This window comes from Triticum aestivum, chromosome 7A (genome assembly GCF_018294505.1).
Source record: "Triticum aestivum cultivar Chinese Spring chromosome 7A, IWGSC CS RefSeq v2.1, whole genome shotgun sequence".
NCBI classification, from domain to species: Eukaryota; Viridiplantae; Streptophyta; class Magnoliopsida; order Poales; family Poaceae; genus Triticum; species Triticum aestivum.
Genome location: NC_057812.1, coordinates 658,297,240 through 658,305,411, shown reverse-complemented (window position 1 = coordinate 658,305,411; position 8,172 = coordinate 658,297,240). Strand labels below are relative to the sequence as shown.

General features: G+C 46.2%; 1 pseudogene; it reads left to right on the top strand.

Moving 5' to 3' along the window:
• Positions 1–3,590: 3,590 nt before the first annotated feature.
• LOC123153669 (probable auxin efflux carrier component 9) overlaps positions 3,591–8,172 on the top strand; it is a 106,003-nt pseudogene continuing 101,421 nt past the window's right edge.

Genomic DNA, 8,172 nt, shown 5'->3' with positions numbered 1-8,172 from the left:
ATTTTTAGTGTTGGTATTAACTAAATATTTTTATATAATACACAGATTTATATTTGAATGTTTTTACTAATGCTTGTTTTTATGTATAAGACTTTTAGAACATAACTTCATTAATTACATTTTACAAATACCTTGAGAAAATAGAAAATAACAAAAAAAAAATAGCGCGTGCAGAATGGGCTACATTATCTCCAGTCTATTTAAGCTCCAATGCATCCGCGTGCAGTACATGTAACATTTTTAACCTTGGTTGATTATTAAATGTGGTCGGTGGAGTGGGCCTCACCCCTTGTGGGACGATCCCTCGAGAATGTCTTTAACACTAATGCAGTTTTCATCATTTCCATTACTCTCTTGCTCTTTGTTACAATCACTTGCACTCCAATTCTTTCTCACAAACAATTTTTAACTTTCACCATCACAACACTCTTCCTTGTTATCAAAGATAACTTGCATAAACATTGCGGTGAACCTCTGTAAAGCAAACACCATTTCCTCAGCTCTTCATGGGATTGATACTCTTACTTCAAAAGCCGCTAACCAGCCCCATGCACTTGTAGGAGTCAGCATTATATGCACTAATTATAGCAATACCTTAAAAGTTATTATTTTATCCTGAAAGTTTGTTACTTCTATGTGAAGCAATTATTTAAGATAAACCCACAATTCTTATTTGGGGAATAGAAGTGTTCCTATTCAAAGGAATCTCATAAATGTCAATTAGATAAGGATTATGTCCACCTTATCAACTCATTAATTATTACTTAATGGTTGCCAACATGACAAAACAAAATTACCAATTCTGGTTTTTCATATACAAAGCTAACTATATAAATAGACATGTCTACCGAATCCGGCCTCATATATATCAAGTTATCAATCCAACGCTGACCTTCTACATCTCAAGTCGCCAATCCAAGTATACCCATGGCACGCAAGATGGCATTAGTTGTTGTATATATGTTCATATTAGCTGTCATCTTCTGTTATAGTAAGTACATAACATAGTAGAAACGCGCTTCAAATATTTTATCTTCTCATGGAATTTTGTTAGTACAGGTACTAAAGCTAGGTGTAATCAACACCGCTACAAACTTCCTGGTCGTTGTGATGGTATAAAATGTTTGAATTTTTGCATAAAATAAAAGTACCAAGATGGGACATGCGGTTTTACTGGCAATCTTGGTGAAATTCTTTGCTACTGCATTAGCTGCGATGATAAGACTTCAGTTGATCAACTAGCGGTGCCACTAGAAGGGGACAAAAATGGCGCATGAATATGCATGTATGATGGACAAATCACTAGTGAAACATTAGTGCTCTTAGTGAGGTTGACGCCTTTAGCATGAAAATAAATTGTTGTTGACTCTAAAAAATGATGTTGTTGTGACAGCATCACTTCAAAGATAATAAAAAGAGAGAGGTTGTTTCTTTCCCTTTTAGTAATGAGCTGCCGGTATGCTAATTACTTCCTTGAGAAAAATAAAGCTTAAAAAATGGAGCTGGCCACATCAGCACTTCAGAAAAAATGTGAGAGTGGCTGTTTCTTTAGGGTTCCATGAGAAAAACAAAAGGCTTAAGGCAAAACGAAGCATGTCAAAGCAACACTTCATCAAAACAAAACAAAGTTCTCATCTCACGATGTTAGTGAAAACAATATTTCGTCCACTTTATAAGAACAACTCATGTTATTTCGTCCGCAATAACCAAAAAGAAGAACTACTCGGATTACTTCGCCCACACAAAAGAAACTTCACTATGGCTAAACATAACAAACAGTTTATTCTTAAGAAGAGTGAGATCAGTCATTGTGCCACCAAACCAAACAAATCGGTACAGTCAATAGATGAAGATAACATGTAGCAACTCCCACTCCACGGGTAACTATCAGAGCCTGCTGAGCTACTGTTTTTCTGGGATGATGAACTGCCGTTGCTGATGTGCTAACTTTCTGTCCAGTACAATAGTAGAAACTAATTTAGACGGCAGGGGGCAGCTTGTTCCTCATCTGACGACTCATCTTCGTCTCTGCGCCACTTGCGGCGTCTGTCGCGTTGGTCACCCCGACGCCGTTGTAGCTGGTGCCGTCGGAGAACTCTGGGTAGCCCTTGTCGAAACGGATCTCGACGATCGTCTCCTGAGCAACGGCCGGCGCGGCGGCCAGGCGGTCAGAAAGATGGGAGGGCCCATATCGCTGACACAGCTCGTCGAACTGCCGTTCGTCGAGCTGCTGCTCGTCGACGTCGACGTCGTCGTAGTGCTGCTGTGACTGTGGCTCCGCCGGCGCTAACGGTCTAGCTGGCCGCCCCTCGCCTGCCATCTTGGAGGAACTGGCGCGAGTCTGTCGGAGCCGCCGGCTTGCGTGTTCTTGGAGGACGATCGAATCCGCCGAGCAAAACGCACGCGTACCTACGCAAAGGCAAGGTTGTGATCCTGGGTCTGGGTGGAGCGAAGCGGACGGGTTCTCGCTAAATTTGTAGGGCGAAGTGGAGCTACGTGGTAGTGGACTCGGAATCCGGCTCCGGGTCCTGCTCGGGCAGCGAAATATGCACGATACAGTAGAGAGCAGAGTCCGCCTCGGTTCAGTAGAAAATAAGCCGAGATCCGGACAGAGTCCAAGCTTGGTTTCTCTCTGAAGTATGGTCAGTGGGAAGGAGGGTCGGCCTCTCTGGGACCATATTTTTGTTTCCACAGCACAGAAGAGTTTTGTGCGTTGTTCATTATAAAGAAGGAGGAAGACACGAACCAGGTTCAGAGTACAACAGTATTACAAGCTGAACTGACCTGTGCTACGGTGGTTGGCAGTTACTACTACCTCCCAGTACTTTTTCAGTACCTATCCCCTAATTTCAATGTTCAATATCTTGATTTCCTATCACAGTGCTCCTTCTACTTTGGTAGAGTGAATTGCAAAAAGCCATCATATTTGGGGCATCGATTGCGGAAAACCACGAGGTCGCTAATCATTTGCAAAAAACACCGCACATTGAGTAAACTTTTTACAGTGTGCACTATACCTGGTCATGGGAAGCCCGGCCCGGCCGGCCCGGCCCGAAAAAGCCCGACCCGGCCCGGCCCGACGCTGCCCTTGGGCCGGGCTCGGGCCTAGATTTTGAGCCCGAAGGCCGGGCCGGGCCGGGCCCGGGCCCATCGTTTTTGTGCTTTCCTGAAGGTCGGGCCGGGCCGGCCCGAAGCCCGACGGGCTTTTAGGTGTTCGGGCCGGGCTCGGGCCCAAAAAACAGGCCCGTTGGTCGGGCCGGGCCGGGCTCGGGCCTGGGTTTTTTGCGTCGGGCCCGGCTAGGCCCGGCCCGAAGCCTGGCCCGGCCCGAGGTATGGCCAGGTCTAGTGTGCACTGATCGACCGATTTGCTTCGTTTGAGTGCGTTTCCGACAGCTAGGGTCCGGTTTCCCCCTACGTGGCATAACGGACCGCAAACGGCGCCGTCTGGTCGAGACGACTTGGTCGGCTTGCGTCGGTCGGGCCGACCGTGCCGCCCCCACTCCACTTCTCCCTCACTCTCTCCTCTGCTCTCCCTCGCGCTCTCAACCTTGCTCTACCTCCTCTCGTCTTTCCACTCGCCGCCGGCCGCCATGGTGTCTTGGAGCGACGGCTCGAGCAGTGAGGACTCTGACGTGCAGATCATTTCTTCGTACGACTCCCCTATTAAGGGTCAGTTGGTTCCACCAGGACTGCATTTAGGGTTTGGATTTGGGCATTTTGGATTTAGGGTTTGAGCTTGATTTAAACAAGTACATTTGTGTTGCCCAGATCCCACCAACAATGGATGACCCGTTGTTCACTGGTGCTGCTGACGATTTGAGGGTGATGTGCGAGCATGGCAAGCCAGGGAAGAAATGTGTTGCATTCGAGGGGATAAGCACTGGGAGGAGGTTCATTGCTTGTGCCCTAGAAGTAAGTTAGCAAATTAGTTGCAAAGTGAAACCTCTCCTGTGTGTAGTATAGTTCATCTGTTCTAGGGTTAACTGTTCATGTTCTGTTCATGTTCTAGGGTTTACTGTTCATTGCTCATAGTTCCTGTTCATGGTTCATTGATACTGATTTATGTTCATAGTAACTGTTCATGTTAGGAAAATGCTCGGCCATGTAATTGGGTGAGAACCTTTCAGCCATGTAATTTTAATACTAACTATGCATTTCAGAATTAATCTGAGCTGAAAGCTAGACATTTATAGCTACTACAATGAAAAATCACAGGACCATGATGGTTCCGAAATAAATTAAGCAGTCTGATCCAGAACTACCTCAAGTAGTTTTAGATTAAAAGCCTGATCCAGAACCACAGCTAAACTGGAGCGAGCGGTGGATTTATTAGTCTGGTAATCTGATTTGGTAGTGCTTATACATCAAAATAATGATTGTCGACAAAAAAAACTATGTGACGCATTATTTACCATTGACACATTAACTCTAACTACACGCTTGGCAAATAAATTACATTAGTTGATTAATGATTATCTGTAGCTGAATCTTATTTTAAATACAACCAAGATGAACAAAAAATATCTCACCTCACCTTTGGTGAAAACACTCTTCTCTAATTGCTCACTTTGTGACACGGTGATCTGCTTAAAATATCGCAAGTCGATCTGCTCATACGCCTGCTTATGTGTCTTAACATGGACTACCTAGAGAGTCCGATTGCACAATCATCGGTGGAAATCACCTCTACAATGTGCTAGAACCCATATTTCTAAACTTGTTAATCGTGGAAATACCATTGTAGAAGGAGCTACTACAATAACTAATCAAGATATCAAATGGTTAAAACAGAGAGCAAACACAAGATTAACGCGGGTTGCATTGGACTAGAAAAAGGGATTAGTTATGTACATGTCGAAGATTTATTATTATAGGAAAATCCAGTCTTCTAAACATGCTTTGTTCACATCCGTGCACATAGGCGGCACTCCCCTTGGCCATGATTTCATTTGTTTATGATTAAGACTACAAGGTTCCATGCAGATATCATGAGCACACAGTGTGTTTCTTTACCCAGATATCCTTTCCTCGTTACTATGATTTTCATCTGAGCAATTGTATTTCGGTTTTGTGCTTTCTAGGGTAATTCTTGGGATATTTGTCTCGTTTCCTATCACCATTGTGTACTGCATTCTATTGGAGGTGTGATTGAGATATCAAGATCGATGTAACCAAAGCATGAAACTCCATGTGCTAAATAAAAGGCATAACATACACCACAACTGAAGGGGTCAAATAGATTAATTGCATGACACGATAAACCAAAAGGATGCAACAATTGATTATGATGTTGACCTCATAGAGATTAGTCCTAAGAAAGTTCACTATCACTAAATAATGCGATTGTGATGTTTGTTAAATCTTCATAGCGTAAAAAGGTAGTATACATACAAAGTCGAAGTTCAAACCGACCATTGTGTACCGATCCTCTAATGAGCATAAGTATTTGTGCAAGGTAAATGAATAAATCTACGGGGATGGAGTGACTCCATCACAAATTTGAACAACAAATGTGCTTGTTGTCGTTGCACAACACCACTACTTAATAACCGCGGCACAATATTAGTGTGTTGCGTAAGATGGTTTTGTAGCAAAATTCATATTCCCTTTGTATAGAAATATAAAATCGTTTAGATCACTATCTAAATGATACTACTATATTTCTTTACATATGGAGTACTACATAAGGTTCTATTGCCTCTTAGATCACCTCTTGCTCATACATTTGGACCAACATCGTGGATGTCATTGTCCAAGCCTAAAAGCCAGTCAACCCCCCTGAGGGAGTCCTGGATTAGGGGGTCTCCGGACAGCCGGACTATCTCCATTGGCCAGACTGTTAGACTATGAAGATACAAGATTGAAGACTTCGTCTCGTGTCCGTGTGGGACTCTACTTGGCATGGAAGGCAAGCTAGGCAATACGAATATGGATATCTCCTCCTTTGTAACCGACCTTGTGTAACCCTAACCCTCTCCGGTGTCTATATAAACCGAAGAGTTTTAGTCCGTAGGACAACAACCATAACATACAATCATACCGTAGGCTAGCTTCTAGGGTTTAGCCTGTCTGATCTCGTGGTAGATCTACTCTTGTACTACTCATATCATCAATGTTAATCAAGCAGGACGTAGGGTTTTACCTCCATCAAGAGGGCCCGAACCTGGGTAAAACATCGTGTCCCCTGCCTCCTGTTACCATCCGGCCTAGACGCACAGTTCGGGACCCCCTACCCGAGATATGCCGGTTTTGACACCGACATTGGTGCTTTCATTGAGAGTTCCTCTATGTCGTCGCCGTTAGGCTTGATGGCTCCTACTATCATCGATAGCGATGCGGTCCAGGGTGAGATTTTTCTCCCCGGACAGATCTTCGTATTTGGCGGCTTTGCACTGCGGGCTAATTCGCTTGGCCATCTGGAGCAGATTGAAAGCTACGCCCCTGGCCATCATGTCAGATTTGGAAGTTTGAACTACACGGCCGACATCCGCGGAGACTTGATCTTCGACGGATTCGAGCCACAGCCAGACGCGCCACACTGTCGCGATGGGTATGACCTAGCTCTGCCGCCGAACAGTACCCCAGAGGCTGCGCCCGCATCAGCTCCGACCCTTAGTTCGGAGCCAACTGCGCCAGTCGAGGACGGGTGGTTAGACACCGCCTCAGGGGCTGCAGTCTCAACGGCGATCGAGCCGAACACCAGCCTAAACCTCTGCGCAGCCCGTGACTCCAAGGTGCCGGACCCTTTTCCGGACTCCGAACCATCCGCGCCCCTGCCAATCGAATTCGATTGGGCGCCGATCATGGAATTCACCGCTGCGGATATCTTTCAGCACTCGCCCTTCGGCGACATTCTGAATTCACTAAGGTCTCTCTCTTTGTCAGGAGAGCCCTGGCCGGATTATGGCCAACAGTATTGGGATGCGGACGACGAAGAAATTCGACGCCCACCCACCACCCACTTTGTAGCCAATGTCGATGATTTAACCGACATGCTCGACTTCGACTCCGAAGACATCGACGGTATGGACTACGATGTCGGAGACGAACATGAACCAGCACCTATAGGGCACTGGAAAGCCACCTCGTCATATGACATATACATGGTGGATACACCCAAAGAAGGCAATGGCAACGGGATAGCGGAGGATGACCCCTCCAAGAAGCAACCCAAACACCGACGTCAGCGGCGCCGCTCTAAGTCCCGCCAAAGCAAAAGTGATGATACCGGCACAGGAGATAATAACACTCCGGATATTGCCGAAGAAAACAACAAATCCCTCCAGCAAGATTTAGAGTAGGAGGATGGAGGAGCCAGCTCTTCTGAGAGAGCGGCAGACGGAGAGGAGGAGGATGACAATTACATCCCCCCCTCCGAAGACGAGGCAAGCCTTGGTGACGATGAATTCGCCGTCCTAGAGGATCCCGTCGAACAAGAGCACTTCAAGCGCCGCTTATGGCCACAACAAATAGCCTGAAGCAAAAGCAGCAGCAACTTCGAGCTGATCAAGATCTGCTAGCTGACAAATGGATTGAAGTCCTCGCGGCCGAGGAATATAAACTCGAGCACCCCTCCAAGAGTTACCCAAGGCGCAGGTTACTACCCCGACTGGAGGAGGAAGCGTATGATACGGCTGATCGGCCACCTCGTGGCTGCGATAGAGAGGCATTCCAGCCAAAAGCTCAGCCTCCACTCCAACGCCATTCAAATAAAAAGGCATGGGGAGATACGCCAGACCTGCGAGACATATTGGAGGACAAGGCAAAGCATTCAAGATCAATCTACGGATCACGAGGGTGCACCACTCTACGAGACGACAAACGTCACGCCGGATACAGTAAAAGCAAATCCGGCCGGGCCGAACACAGCGGGCAATACCCATTCGAGCTGCGTCATGATATAGCCCAATACAGAGGCGCCGCACACCCCTTATGCTTCAAAGACGAAGTAATGGAACATCTATTCCCAGAAGGTTTCAAACCTGTAAATATTGAATCATACAACGACACAACAGATCCCGCAGTATGGATTGAGGACTTCCTCCTCCACATCCACATGGCCCACGGAGATGACTTACACGCCATCAAATACCTCCCACTAAAGCTCAAAGGACCAGCGCGGCATTGGCTTAACAGCTTGCCAGGTAACTCCATTAGCTGTTGGGAAGATCT